We start from the raw sequence: 16,412 nt of genomic DNA on the forward strand, positions 1-16,412 counted from the left end.
ACTAATTGTATACTGTCTCAGATTAAGTTACTGTGACCAGAAATCCAAAATATCCAAATGAATGATGACATGTATTTTATTGTAAGATTACCAAAATCGGGGCGGCACGGTGGTGCAGTGGTTAGCACTGTCGCCTCATAGCAAGAGGGTTCCAGGTTCGAATCCCGGTCTGGGCCCTTCTATGTGGAGTTTGCATGTTCTCCCTGTGCCTGCGTGGGTTTTCTCCGGGTACTCCGGCTTCCTCCCACAATACCAAAAAACATGCACATTAGGTTAATTGGTTACTCTAAATTGCCCCTAGGTGTGAGTGTGAGAGTGTGTGGTTGTTTGTCTTTGTATGTTGGCCCTGCGATTGACTGGCGACCAGTTCAGGGTGAACCCCGCCTCTCGCCCGTAGTCAGCTGGGATAGGCTCCAGCTCCCCGCGACCCTGACGGATAAGCGGTATAGAAAATGGATGGATGGATTACCAAAATCACTACAATATACTACAAAAACAGTACAAGTGTGTCACTGTCATATGAAGAAATACTGTAAATGGTGTACTATCTTATTTCTAGATATGAGATTTTGAGCTCATATCAGGTTCCAATGTAGTCGTATAAAATTTCATAAAATGTTTGGTATAAAAACACAGATTATCACTGTTTGAGTGTGATTTCCTGTTTAAACCTAAAAAAAGAAACTCATCATTCTGCAAATGGCATATATTTAAATAAATATAAAAAAATACAAAAATACATAAAACTGAATAACTATAATAACATCAGTTATCAAGGAATATCAAGGAAAGGAGAGACAGCGATAGAGGGAGGGGGTTGGGGAATGAGCGCAGTACTCCAGATATGCATAATGCAAATGACATGCATGTCAAATGGAAAAACAAACTGACAGTGACAGAACAATGGAATAGCCAGAGAGCGGCAAGCCTTGCTTGAGCAATCGTTGGAGCTCCTTCTGTCCATTTCCATGGGAAGAATCCATTTAGAGTCAGTTCTGTTCGGCTGAAACTTTACTTGCAGGAGACAACTGATATCAATGTGCAAATGTGATAGAATTCTGATAAGTGGTGTGATGGCAGAAATAGTTTATTCATCACTACCAGTAACAAGAGCCTGGTTTGATGCTGTTCCTGGTGCACATCTGTTGTCTGAGAAAATAGTCTGTAGAACCACACATTCAAATTCTCACTTCTCCCCAAAGCCACACAGAGTTTCAGTGGCCATATTCCTTCTTCACTGGCCAAACTGCCAAACTGTCCAGGACAAATTTATCTGTGAAACATTCACAGATGGTTGTTTGTTTGCATACATATATAAAATAGCAGCGTCTCATATTGCAAGAGATGATTAGTCAATCGGAAGATAAATCACTCAACATCTGCTTTGATAACTGATTTATGTTTTAGTCGTTTTTGATCAGTCAGTTGCACAAAAAAAGCACGATTTTACCTTGAGCTCAGATGCATTATTTTATGACATTTCATAAACCAATGGATTAACTGGTTAATCTGAAAAGTTAAATTTCAGATGAATTAAGGATGAAAATGACTGTTAACTGTATCCCTAAACTTGTTTCAAAAGCCCTTAATTGATTACCAGTCATTGCAAAACAGCTCCCAACACTTTTCTGTTCTTTTTACTTTTTTTTTTTTTTTTTTTTTTGCATTACCTGAGATCACAGAAAAGCCTGAAACGTAATTCTCTAACTAGTTCAGATTAAGTCATATTTGCACTTTCCTGTGGTACTCAACACACACAAAATACTGAATTATGGTTGTCATTTTCTGAGTTCCCTGCTCCCTGCAACTTATTATGCATTTGGTTGTTAACATTGCTAAATGAAAAGGCTGCTCACCTCACATCTCTGCCTTGATGCTGTGTTTATTATCTCTTCTGCACCCTCCCCCCGCCCTTCCCCCAAACACCACCACCTTAACACCTTCCTCCTGCCCAGTCTCTCTTCTCTCACTCCCCTCTCACTTTTTACCCTTTTCTAGTCTTTTGTTGAAATCAACATTAATAACACAAATGGTAAATTAAAGGAAACATGCACTTAACATCAGCTAATAAACAGAAAGCATGTGAGGTGTTTACAGGGGCACGCTATTCGCAGCGTCGCACGTGTGCTTGAATATTGAAATCAAATGAGGGTTTTAAAAGCTATCGAGTAGTTTCAGAACAACGATCTGGAAACATGAGCTCTGATGAGAGGGCGTCCGCCGGCGTTAAGCTCCCTGTGTCGGTCACTCATATTCGTCTGTTCAAACGGGTGCTTTACTTAATGTTAAAAATGTGAAAATGACTGGCTGGAAGAGCATAGTGTTGTATTGACAGAGAGTGAGGCAAAGCAGCGGGCAGTCAGCCACTCTGTTCTGCTTCACTGCAACATGGGAGGGAGGCCAGCGTGGTGGACACACACGCGGGTGCGCGCAAGCACACACACACACACACAGATGTAAAAACACACATACAGGCATGTACACATGGACAAGCACACACTTGCACACAAGCACACACACAAGTGATACTCTCTCTTCCTCTCACGCTCTCCCTCTCTCTCTCTCTCACACACACACACACACGCACACACACACGGTGCAGCAGGTGAGGTGCCAGCACATCACAGCGCTGCCATTTTTCAGTGTCTTGCTCAGGGAGAAACGCTCTGACATTTTATGAAGCACTCTGCAGAAATCAGCAGCTTGTAATGGCGGCTGGACTGTCACTCCTTTCCACTCTTCACACTCCCTCTATCTCCCTTCCTCACACTGCTTTTAAGATATAATCTCCCTTGATTAGCATAATCTAATCAATTTTACAAAATTGGCTTTTAATTACAAAGAACAATCTCTTCCTCTTAGTCTCTGCTTAAGCTTTAAATGTCTTTAGTACATTTCTGGAAAAATGGCAAACTGAGGCAAGAAGTAAAACACCACTGGGAGGTTAGAAAATGCCCATTATCAAGTGAGAGAAACGACCAAGACTGATGGCTAAATGGATTAAAAATCATAGGATACAATAAATTATTTGGGTTCATCTTTAAATTACATGTTTTTCAGTTCTGACATTATGAAGCAGCGGTCTAATAAATGCCCCTGCACTTTTATTTGAGATAATAGAACAATACATTTAAATGTGTAATTTTGAAAGCTTTTCTCACATCTTTATTTGACCCTTGAAAACACAGCTGCTGGTATTACTATGTGTGTGTGCTTACTGCAAAGGCCTAATAATTTAAAAAACCCAGCTGCTATGTCCTCTGCATGAAAAAAAAAACAGGGATCTATAACCCTGATTAACTCTCTGGCATGTTGTGCCTGACAAGCTCTCTGTTGAGCAATGATTAACAGCTAGTGACTCCACAAACCGCTGCTAGCACATTAACACAATGTTTAGATTAGCCAGCCCCTCAATGAAGCCATTACTGCTGTAGCTAAGCTAACAGTCGTCTTCAGAAGCTGGGCAGCCGACAGCCTGTGGCCTGACAATTTACAACGATGACAAAGCTTGGCAACCATGCTCTAAACTTTTCCCCTGAAGTTTCACTCAGGGCCGGCACATTTTAGAGTAACTCAGAATAGTATGCCCACAGGAAAAAAAAATGTGATTCAACTTGAAATATGTGGGAAGTGTCGAGGCCAAATCTCTCAGTGTGGGCTACGCTATAAACCTTAAACTAAGCCGATTTCATTAATGTGACATTAGCATTTGTAATGAGAAAAGGGGAAAAAACCCTTGGGACATCTTTGTACTGGTAGAAAAATCTCACACACACATGCACGCGCAAGCCCACGCACACAAAGTGACATGTTCACACACGCGCGCAAACATAAACACACAAACACATAAGCTGTATGCTTATCATCCACTAGTTTATGTCCGTATTACACACAAGAGTCGCAAAATGCAGCCAAAACACAGAAGAAGGAAAATAGTAGTATTTGCAAAGGTTTTCTAAAGAAATATCTCAGATTAGTCTCTGTAAACTATCCGTGCCAGTTAGGAAATCTGTTCAACCTTTACTGATGAACCGACCATATAATTCCAGACAAATAAAGCCTGACATTCACTCCTCCTCTACTGCTCCAGACAGAAAGTTGGAGATGAAGACAGTGTCAAGAGCAAATCTTCAACAATCTCGTCACTTTATTTCCCCCCCAACATGCCAATGCACGTCTGTGGTCCTCCCCGCCTCAGAGCTCATGTGGTGTGTGACGACACTCCTTGTATCTATTTTGACAAAACAACTGCATATATTAAGCTGACTTGTCCCATTTCTCAGCACTCCTGGCAAGCATCTACATGTTGATTTTTTTGTTTTGCTAAGTGACTGTAAGGTCTTTGTTCAGTCTGTATTAAGCTACACATTTCGCTTCATGGTCTGACCAACGACATGATTAGTTTAACAGTTGTTTGAAGTTGAAATCTTGGACTTTAACTAAGATAGTAAGATAACAACCCATAATGATATTAAAGGAGGAATGTGATGCATTCTTGTTCCTGTATAGGTAACTTTTAACATTTGTTCAGATGAAACATGCTTTGTGTGATTTCATTTCATTCATTAAATATCACAGAGAATATCTTTATTCAGTGATGAACTGCAAAAAGTATTACAGTGTGGAGAAAGTCTTGGAAAAAAATTGCTGAGACAATACAGACACGGTGTGATGCTGGGGGATGTACACACATATAGCTAACTATAAGGTATTCATATACTATAAACTATAATCTCCACATTCAATACAAAACAAAGTGAAGTGATGGGGAAAAAAAATATGCCAGATGATAGAGACAGAAATATTAACATGATGACAAAAAAGAGAAATGTGCGTATCATAATAAGCATGTCCCATGACAGATATGATTGGGTGGAGGTTGCGAAGATAAGAGCGCTCTAAAGCCATTTAAACTAGGGCCAGCAGTAAAGACTCACAGCCATCAGTTTATTATTAACTGGCCCATTTATAAATGTGTCCCAGTGTCACACAATAACAGGCAACCAGCGACTTGCATGCCTTTGGTTTTGGTTTGTATCCAAAAGATTTCTCAGCTAGACTCAGAATTTTTTTTGCTGAGTGCCGAGATGCTTCCTGACTTCAGCGACACAAAGTCTTGTAATGAAGTTTGCTGCCCCAAATAATGACAGTGGACTATAATCACAGGATAAGTGCTGTTTTCTGTCTGGATTTGCAAGTCTATAAAACGACATAAAATCTTTTTCAAAGTGGTGAATTGAATCTGAGATGTTGTGGTTAGTTGGTATGTCGGACCACGAGGTCCCCCAAACGCAACCCATTTTCCCCCATACGTCTGTAATTGTGTTAAAGATTGTACGACAGTGGAATGGGTTGCAATCTAATGTAACTTGTCAAAAAATGCTCAGGGACACTTTCAGTGAGCTGAGATTAACATGGTACAACATGGTAGTCACCACAGCTTTCCTCAAGGTATGCATAGTTCTTTCTTTCTTTCTTTCGTTTTATTGTGACATCCCACTCAAAGCAGTTCTGAAAAAAGCTGGTCCCAAAAGATTCAGTGAATGATGTTCACAAATGTCACTGTCCAATCCTTGTGTTCTCATTTCCGCGCTCCTGCCTACCATTTCATCTTTGTCAAATGACAAAATCAGGTCAGAATATTGCAACACATAGAGAATATACAGGAGTATTTTTTCACAATCAAGATAAACCTAAATTTCAGCTCAATATTTTACATGGATGAGAAACGGCTTTTATTCTCTGCACTTCATTGTGCGACAAAATATCACACAAGGAGCTGCCTTTGCCTTGCTCTAACCAGGACACTTTTTCTCCCCCTTGGGGACAAATGTAGAAGACCCTTTTAAAAGTCCAGCTGTGCCTTTGAAAGAGTTTGTCACACCAGCAATGGGGTGCTTTGAAATCCGGTACAGAATATCCACTAAACAGAGCTCCTTTCTTCCTGTGTCACGGCCCTATTTCCTGTGTCACCACACTTTCCCTGTGTGATTTCATATAACAAGTCAAAATATTTGAAGCCCTATTGTTGACTGTGTCAAACCCAGCCTTGACATTACTGCACTGCAATCACACTCTCACAGGTGGACCCACACATGACCACACACACACACACACACAGAGTTACCTGTGTTAGACTGTGCGTCACCATTGTATCTTTTTCATGTGAAACTATATCCACTGGCTCATGCTTTGGATCCTAACACTTCCTTATAGGTGAACCAATCACAAAGCTTGCTATCAGGCCTCTTTTGTTACGTGATATTATTTAAGGGGGAGCTAAGCAGGGAAAAGAATAATTGTTTGTCTCTATGTGAATGTATGCTTGTGTTTGGTGTGTATATCTGTTTATGTCACGACAAGTAGATTCCTTGTGTGGCGAGGCTGAAACCGAAGCCGCCTGGGCCTGTTGTTGATAGCCATGTCTCACCCACTCACTGCCCCAGAGGGAGTCAGGACCGAGACCACTGCTTAGGGTCTGTCTGTTCACACACATGAAACACAGGCTTGGATTACACAGGGCTCAAATATGACTCATCCCAAGGAGAGGGGGTGGAGGAAGGCCCCTCTCTGTTGTTTTGCACCAATGCACGCACACACACACACACACACACTGCCCACAATGAGCGCTACATCACAGGCTCAGAGAGAGGACCTTGCGGTTCCACACACCTGCCAAAGACAGATGTTAAGAATAAATCAGAGGAAAGCTCAGACTGAAGAGAAGCTCCACACTGCCCTAACTCCACTAACTCACTACACAGTACACTAACTGGAGAGCAAACAGCTGCACATGACAACACACACCAGTGATGAAAGTAACAATAGCATGCATGCACCTGACATGCATACAGAGAGACCACACCGTAGCGAGAGATGGAGTAATTTCCAGTTTCCGTCTCATGAGCTCCACTCGCATTTCTGTGTTTTTAGTTCTGTGCTGCTGCTGCTGCTGCTGCTGTGTAACAACTCCTCTGGAGCTGAGGGTTTTTAAGTGCAACTGTTCTGGAAGAAGCCAAAATCCTCCAACGACAGACAAACAAGTCACAACAAGGCTGAAAGCGGTGTGGGCGGTTTGGAGAGGAAGCTCTTTTTTCCGCTGCTGACTAGGTGAATTTCACGATTTCTTCATTTAAATATAGCCGCGCTCTGGTATGAAGGATCAACACACTCACAAAGCCTGCTCTTTACGCAGATGTGTTGCACAATAATATACTCAAAAAGCTATTTTCAGGGACTGTGACCTCTAAAAGCACAAATCAAACACCAATACCAAATCATCATCCTACATCCTGTCAGTCAGTGTGCCACACTTCCTGGTTCCAGAAACCGTGTGTCATAAAAAAGAAAATTTAAGTGCATCCACACAAGAGCGTAGCTTTTGTCTATGCTGGCAGCCATGTCAATGAGCATCTTTTGTCACTTGCAGGGCTGTTTTTGGCCTTTGTCGTCTAACAGGCTTGGAAAGGTAAAGTGTTCTCAGAAAGTGGTGTGTGCAAAGTATGCATGTGTGGTGTGATGTGAGTGTGAGTGTGTGTGTGTGTCATAGACACCCTTCACGCTCTGTGGCCCAGGAACAGGATAAAACAGTGAGCTAACCAACAGTGAACTGACATTATCTTCTTCTTTGCTGTCCTGGAATGCCAGCATGCTGTGAAACTCCAACTATGTGACATCTTGTCACACCACATAATGTGTATGTGTGTGTGTGCCAACTCAGGAAAAGATTGAGAGTGGGTGTTTTGCTTTGTCTTCCTGCATTACAGCCACAAGGCCAAGTGTGAATGTTTACATCTTACTACTTGATAAATCTTCAAGAGACAATGAGCCTCACAAGGACTAACAAAGTATGTTGGTGAAGAAGTGCAAATCCAAAGAACCAGTCAAAAATACAGCAAGCAAATTAAAATCTGCACACAAACATGGTGAATATGTTGACAAAGAGTGCTGTAGATTTATTTTATTTAACTCTATAAACCTTTGATCCAAGAAACTTTGCTTCCGTCTGTGCTAACACTCACTGGGCCAAACAAAGCCCAACTCCGGCCCTTGTGATGCCGATGAGTCTAACATCCATGACTCCAGAGGTCAGGCAGCCCATCCAGGCTGAGCATTAGGGGTTAAGGGGATGAAACCAAGTGTGAAATGTGAGAAGACAAGCCAACATGGTTTCTCAGGCAACAAATAGGAACACGACAAACATATCTCTGTGACTGTGAGGTACGTGAGGTATGTTAGGAAGAAAGACCATCACGTCATCCATGAATCATATGAGAGCAAGATGGGAAAGAAATTAAGAGTAGCTTTTTGAACTGGCTGAGTTTAGACATGTTAATCAGTAATAGCCTGTTGTACTTCAGACGGGAGGAGTGTGAGCACGTTAGTGTGTGCGTGTGTGTGCGTGTGTGTGTCTGGCAAGTCCACCACCGCTTGGATTTGAGCTGATTGAGGCAAGAGAAATCTCCAGACCAAGAGATAATCCATCTGGACTGTTTCCTTACAAAACATATGGAAAAATGCAGAAGCTTTTTTTTCCTTTTCCGCCCACAATAGCTATTAATATCTCACACAGAACATTTGCTCATGTCCCACTAAGGACTGGAATTCCCAGTCATCTTGAAGAATTGGAAAGAGGCAGTCAGGCATTTTCGCACAATGACCATATGTATTCTGTGTGTGCAAGGATGAGCATGTAGTCACATAAACACATATAATCATATGGCAATGCACTTAGCACCCTCTCTCTCTCTCACACACACACACACACACACTTAGATAAACTGAAGTGACGTAATCAGAGCCGTCAGACATGACATGACGTATTCTGCTCAAGTCATTAAAACAAAGATAGTCTTTCTCTGATACTTTGGAAATAATTTACTCTAATATCAACAATAATCACACCAAGTACCTGACAGGAATTATTCACAGCAGCGCCAAAAACCTGTGTTGAAATGACAGCGCTGTAAACTGTTTTAATTATAGCCGACACAGATAACAAGCCCGTGGAAACATCAACCTTTTCTTCAAGCCCTCTGCGAGATCCAAACACACAGTATTCCCTGGAAAAACGCAGTTTGCTGTATGTGTGTATGAAGGTGAGTGTGTGTGCGTGCGTGCACGCGCATGTGAATACAAGATTCATTTTGCTGCAGGAGGACAATCTATGCATAACAATGAGAGGCGCTAATGAAATCAGCCATCAACCTGCGATACATACATATTAAAGCAGGACCTCAGAGTGTCATTCGCTTAGTGCATCATTTGTTCCCACTCGTTTTTCTCTCTCTGCCACCTGACCTTTAGAGTATGTGCCCCACCACCACCACCACCACCACCACTTCTCCATGCTAAAAATAGGAAGTGTACCTGCAGTACTGTGGCATTATGCATACATGCATCTGTATACAGCATTGGACAGACATGACTATATATTTCAGAAATTCATGGAGTGGACAAAATGTGTTCATTTGGGATTTAAATATAGCTAGCTTATATTTGATGTTTGAAGTTAAGGGATCTAACAGCCACCTTTGAACAAATGACATACGGAATCACAAATGGTAATCACTGTCAGAGCTATACCTTCAGCATAATGTCACATCATCCCAGCTCCCAGGGAACGATGCTCCTCCCTTCCCTCTAAGCATGCTTCACAGCTCTGGTCTCTCTTTCTCTCACTCTCTCTCCCTAACCCCCACCCCCACGCTGGCAGGGAAATGGATCCCTCCACCTGACAGTGGCCATTTTGAGCCTTCTCTCTCTTCTCCTCTCTACTCCTGCTTCCTGGTAAACAATGGGAGAGGGATAATTGATCAAACAGCCAGGGAACCCTCCGAGCAGGGGAAGGTCACCGCCCGCCGGCCCAGCTCACTAAGGAGGGGAGGAGGCAGTCTGTGTGCCAATACGTGTATGTGCATTTGTCTTGTGTGTATGTGTGTGTGTGTGTGTGTGTGTGTGTGTGTGTGTACATGCATGTATTGCATGAATGCATGTGTGTGTGACCACTGTGCATAAAAGACACAGAGGTAGAGAGACAAAAAGTGGTATATGTATAAATGTATGTGTGTGAGAGAAAGAGAAAGAGGGGGGAGGGGGTGGGGGAGGTTGGGTGGGGGGTGGGGGGGGGGGTCTCTGACGCTCTTGAGCTGCCATTTTTCTTCCCTGACAAAGACTCCATCTGCCACAGAGCCATTTGCTGCCTCCCGAGTCGGCAGAGCATTCTGCACGCCGTGTTCACCTTGATGTCACCTCTACACGGCTCACGCCTTGCTGACGCTGTACACACACACACACACACACACACACACACACACTTGAACACACAACAACACTTTTTTTTGTATACCCACATACGCATATATCTCCCCCTCACAAACATACTTTCAGTTACTGTTATACCATCTTTGCACTTTCTCTTTCTGTTTTTCTCTCTCTCTCTCTCTCTCTCTCTCTCACACACACACACACACACACACACACACACACACATTGATTGTGTATGTGGCTAGGCAGCGGCCCTCCCTCTCCTCTGCATGGCTGATATCACTGTGCAACCATCAGCGCTGTGCATTGTGGGAGTGTCTGTTGGGGCAGAGAGACGCGACAGGGGCTGAGGGATTCACACGCCTCTGAAAGACAGCCAGAGGGAGAGGGAGAGAGAGAGAGAGAGAGAGAGAGAGAGAGAGAGAGGCAGGAGGGGAGGAAAGCAGAGAAAGAGGGAGAGAGAGAGAGGGAGAGATACGGAGGGGGCCGGTAACTGGAAATGAGAGATGGCATTTTAAAGAGGAAGCTGAATTTCACCTGCAATTACCGTAGCTCCGGGGCACATGGCTCGGTTAAGAGACATTTCATTCCAAAGCCACCGCGTATAGCTGCCGCACTGAGCCCTGAGAGGCGAATAAAGAAGCAGGGAGAGAGAAAATAGAGAGTGGAAAACTCTCCTCTGCCCAAGATGGCCCTCAGCAGATGCGGTGATGAAAGAGAGGAGGCAGCCAGGGATGTAACTGGTAAATGAAACCCAGTAGAAAAACCTGGAGAGGAGGGGAGAAAATAGGAGAGAAAAGGAAACAAGGACATGGAAAGAGACAGAGGAAAGAAAAGGGGGTATCTCCTTCAGCAGGCCCCAACTCGGCCATCTGCACACCAGACCAGACAGCTGAACTGGGCCTCAGAGAGCACGCAAACACATGCACACATACACGCACTGAACAAAGAGCAAATAAAATCCAATAAACACAGAGGCTGACACTCTCACAGTTAAGTATGGGGAAAGCTGGAGGTGTTTAATGATTAATATAATTCTTAGTATTTGTTCCCCTCTTTCGTTCTCTCCCTCTCTCTCTCTCTGTCTCTTCGTCTCACTCTCTCAGAACACCAAATGGAGCTGTAATGGTTTCCCCGAGGCTCAATGTCCTGGCTAGTTTCACCAGGCACACTGCTGTGTTTCATAGGAGAAGTGTGACTGCACAAATACAGTAATGAGCCCTCGCTGGGAGCTAGGGGCCTCCTGGCACTGCTAATGGCTCCTCTGGACTGCAGCTGTATCCAGGTTACAACCTGGCCTGGCCCGGCAGGCCCAGTAGGGGCAAACTATTCCCTACCACAGACACACATTGTAGTCAGAAAACCAGGTTTCGTGTGTGGGTGTTTGAAGTAGGGGAGGAGGAAAGAAGAGCTGGGGAAGGGGGTTAGAGGGCAGGAAGCAGTGGAGGATGTCAAGAGACAAGAGCCCATGGTCGAGAAAGAGAGACCGAGGCATAAAGACAGTTGAAGAGATGTGGTTTGGTGATAAACCCAGCACATATAGACCCAATAAACCTGGAGGCTCTCACAGGGCAACAGCTGGCATTGGGTGGAATTGGTTTGTCTGTGTGTGTGTGTGTGTGTGTGTGTGTGTGTGTGTGTGTGTGTGTGTGTGTTTTCTGCTTAATTATCGCTATAAAAGAGTAATCCTGCAACCCTTACATGTCTGCACAATCATATTAAAAAATTTGTGAAGGCTAAAAAAATTTTAAACCAAAATCAATACATTCAGTAACACAAAAATAAAACCAGCAAGGAGCAAGCAACAAACACTATGTAAAATGGGACTGCACACAAACAAGTTTAAACCTTTAAACTCAATAAATCATGTGCCAGATTAATTTTCTACAAACTTAAGTTCACTGGCAAAGCACTGATCAACACCACAAAACCTTATAGATGGATAGATAGATAGATAGATAGATAGATACCTTACATAAATACTTGCCTCAGTGAGCATAATATTACTATTAGGTTGGCAGATAAGTGAGAGTCATGGCAAAGGTTTGGTTATTTCTTGTTTTCAAACCTAACAGTAAAACAGGCATTAGGGCTAGCAGTCCAGCTCATATTGCAAACCTGTTTGTGTGGGGGCTAAAAGGTTTGTGATGTATGGGGTTTAAAGGTCTACTCCTAATGTTTCATAAATTACTGGCATGCAATTATGTTACATTATGACACCCAAAACTCAGCAGTGTGTGTCCAACATCTCCCCGTTACCTCAACAAACACATTAATGCACACATACACACACAAGCCGCTCCCATTGTTGTCCTCTCTGGGAAAGCTCACAGCTTGAGTTCTTTAGCTCCTGTTTTGTCTGGCCCTCCATTCAAAATGGCCCCCTCATGACCACGCACATTATCGTCCGGGCAGGCAGCCCCAGAGTGGACTGAGGCTCCCCGGGTGTGAGTAGTGATTCATGGCACAAGGGTCTGTAAAAGAGCAGCCTCACCCCACGCTGAAGCCCTTCATAGGGACAAGGAGAGCAGAGGCTGTTTGGCAATAGGGGTGAATCAAATGTCTGGCTGGAGGAATGAACCTTGTTGAGACCACGCGGGCCAAAGGAGGCAGAAGGGGAACGGTCAGTGTTTTGGTGTGTGTGTGTGTGTGTGTGTGTGTGTGTGTGTGGAGAAAGAGCGGGAGCGAGAGTGAAAGAGACAGAGACAGAGCGACATGGATGGGTAAGCCCAAACTAATGCTGGAGTGTGTCTGTTCAAGTTACACCACTCCCCATCCCAAGGACAATCTCACAGCAGCTTTTTAACAATCTTAGCTTCGAGGCAAGTACAAAGTACTAAATGTTTAGGCGTTATCTCTAACACTTCCCCAGTCTAACAGAGCACCAGTTTAAAGGGCACCGGGAAAAAGACACTGTGAGAAACAAAGAGGCTCATGAGTAAGAGCTGAAAAATGATAGCAGTTGCTAGGATTGATGAAACCCTATTCAGGTTTTGTGACAGGCAGTGAGACACACAAATTCTCTGCCCTCAGGCTGGAAGGTGTAATTTCCCCTTCCACTGTCAAAAGAGCCATGTAAAAAATTATCTGCAGCTCTATAACTGACTGCTTCAAAGTCATTTGTAATATACAAAATGTATAAGCACAAATGCACGGTGCCCTTTCCATCTATCTATCTATCTATCAGTCTATCTATCAGTCTATCTATCAGTCTATCTATCAGTCTATCTATCAGTCTATCTATCTATCTATGTAGTCTTGAGGATCGAGATGCTCAGAATAGAAACACTGGCATGCTTCTCCGCTGTAACACACGGTGGGATGCGGATGGAAATGCTGGCCCCACAGGACACACACACACACACACACACACACACACACACACACTCACATAAAGAGCGTACTGCTGTGGGGCTGACGCAAGACTATCTCTGTCTCACGTGTCTCTCCCCTACGGCCGCCTGCTGCTCCTGACCTTCGAGATGTTTTTCTCTCTCCTTCTCCCTCTCCCTTTATTCCTCTCTATTTCACACTCATTCAACACACACTCTATCACTCACTCATACACACACACACACACACACACTTCTCTGCACACCACCCAGCCACTCAGTATTTTGTCATTAAAAGGCATTGCATTTCAAGCTTGGCTCAAGCAGATGGGACTGCGTAAGCATTGCTGCTCCTTCACGCAGCACCCTGGCTTAAGTACAGATAGTCCACATGCATTACTCTCCTAAACGCATGCACACCAACACACATGCCAACTTGCAAATGCATGCACACAACCTTCCCTGGAACCAGAGAGACGGGCTGGTTGTGGATGGCTGCTTCATGTGGGTGCTGTATAGTTCAGTTGATGTCTATCTGATGTAACTGAATACATTAAGACATGCTCTACAAGAATGCTAAACAGCACACAAAGGTATCACAGCAGAGAAAGTATACCAGTTAGTCTTCCTTATCCCAATGCATTTGTTAGTCCTTCCTTAAGGTTCACGCTCTGGTGGCAAAACACTGACCAAAAAAAAAGCCTCACATAAAGTTCAATGGGTTCATGATACACACACACAATTACTCACACACACAAACACGCATCCATACGTGTGTAATATAATTATATCCCCGTGCGACACATTTTTCTGTCTTTCATTTTCTCTCACTCTCAACATTTGCATATTCCTTTGGGTGTTTGAGTTGAGCAGCTCTTTCCTTTTTCCCTTCTCTTGTCTTCCAAGCAACAAATGTCAGCTAATTACACCATAGCTGTTTGGATGAGCTCCATCTTTCCCTGTGCTCTGCTGCGCTTGTTCTCTATGGGGCTGCAGGAAAAGTCAGGCAGCCAAAACACCAGTCAGGAACAGCCAGCAGTGGGGGTTGAGCTACACAGCTACACCCCCCCTAGAAATTGATTCCCCAAGAGAGAACTCATCAATACTTATCATACATGATACAACCAGCTTGCACCAACCTGCGGGGATATAATGTATCATTCACAGCCAGAGATGAAGCAGTAACGGTTAGACCTGATAGAATCAGGCCTGGTAACACACAAGGCTAAAGAGGCAGTCACAGGCGGAACAGGTATTTTCTTGCACTCTGCATTCAGTAAAAACCTTCTTATAAAAGATCCCATTTCATCTAGTGACACATTCGCAGGCACAGGGCCATCAAGTCAGGCAGGAGAGAAAAGTGCAAGTCATTGTCTGTGTGTGGAACAACAAACTGCCACCTTGGTGTGTGTGAAGTGAAGCCTTGAGGACGCAGCCGCGCCCCTGAGTACAGATAGCTCTCACACAGAGACACAGAAAACAGAGCGAGAGAGAGAGGCAGAGAAAGAAAGAAAGAAAGAGAAGACAGAAAGAAAGGAGGAAAGAAAGGGACGGAGAGGGGAGCTGCACATTAAAGCTGCACATATCAACACACAAGCAACTAAACCCAAGATCCTAACCCAAAAGCACTGTAGGGCACAGTTAACAACCATTTACATTCGGCGCTGCCTCTGAACAGATAGCAAACTCAAAGGATGTTTATTAGGCGCGTACGTTTCAGACAAATATTCTGATTAGAATGGGAGAAATCTAATTAATTGCTTGATTCACTGAATGAACCCCGAATTTGTAATGTAATCATAACAACTGCTTTTCAAGGGACTCTTGTTAAATTTAATTGGGGGAGAAAAAAAAACATCCTCTTTCACTGAATGAATGAAAATCAAATTAGGCCTGAAACTGGAGGAGTAGGCAAGTTTGTTCCGGCATGCCATTTTAACAAAAAAAAAACACAAAAGAAAAAGCAGAAGTGGGTGACAATATATGTTTCAAAAAGTCACACATGAACTATTTTATAACACGCAAGCACATAGCAGGGACAGAGAGCGAAAAAGAGGAGACGTGAGCGCTCTTTAGTGAAGTGTGTACTCACCGTTAGAGATGTCTTCAGCTCTTTGACATAACTGCTGTAACACCTGGGGATAAAGCAGAAACAAAACATCACTGCGGCTCAGGTTAAAAATACAATCTAAACCAACGGAATAAGACGTTTTATGGTATTGAAATGGTTAGATTATATGAAGTATTGTAATAGTTCTAGAAGATTTCCTTTTGAAAACCAGAAGGGGATGAAGCCCCTTAAAGACAACCTGGATATCAAAGTTACAGTAACATAGTTCAGTGTATGAGGCTTTCAGCAACATCAAATAGAAAATACAGTGACGTCTGAAACACAGCTGTGGCTGCACACACACGCACACACAGAAAGATTCACACAGACAAAAAAAAAAAAGTCTCTTTCTCCCCGAGCCTTTTCTTGTAAAACCTGTTTGTTAGAAATGGATCTAGACACTGGAGCTTTGAGTGTGTGGATATTTTCCCCAAACACAAGACAGTTCTTGCAGAGAACCAAGCCTTACCAGCGTTCTCACGCCCATCTTTCATACATTGTCTCTGAGGCCCTCCTGTGCTCTTACAGCCTAGGCTTAATCTAAGAAGCTCACCAAAACAAGGCGCCACCCTGTTATAGTGTAACACCACAGCAAGCAAACACACTCAGTAAAAACTTTTATTTATGCTGGGTCATATACATACATAGTTTTCAGCTATAGTGTTAAGGTAATAAGTTATGTCCACTTGATTAGATGGCATGGA

General features: G+C 43.4%; 1 protein-coding gene across 12 annotated transcripts in view; it reads right to left on the reverse strand.

Annotated features, from left to right (window-relative positions):
* The window catches only part of LOC124060310 (bromodomain adjacent to zinc finger domain protein 2B-like), a 65,527-nt gene that overhangs the window by 37,459 nt on the left and 11,656 nt on the right, over positions 1-16,412 (reverse strand). For all 12 annotated transcript variants that reach the window (XM_046391149.1, XM_046391103.1, XM_046391156.1 and 9 more), the window contains exon 2: positions 15,691-15,733. The gene's annotated coding sequence lies outside the window, so the exon portion shown is untranslated. The remainder of the gene's footprint in view (positions 1-15,690; positions 15,734-16,412) is intronic.

This window comes from Scatophagus argus, chromosome 1, assembly GCF_020382885.2.
Source record: "Scatophagus argus isolate fScaArg1 chromosome 1, fScaArg1.pri, whole genome shotgun sequence".
Lineage (NCBI taxonomy): Eukaryota > Metazoa > Chordata > Actinopteri > Scatophagidae > Scatophagus > Scatophagus argus.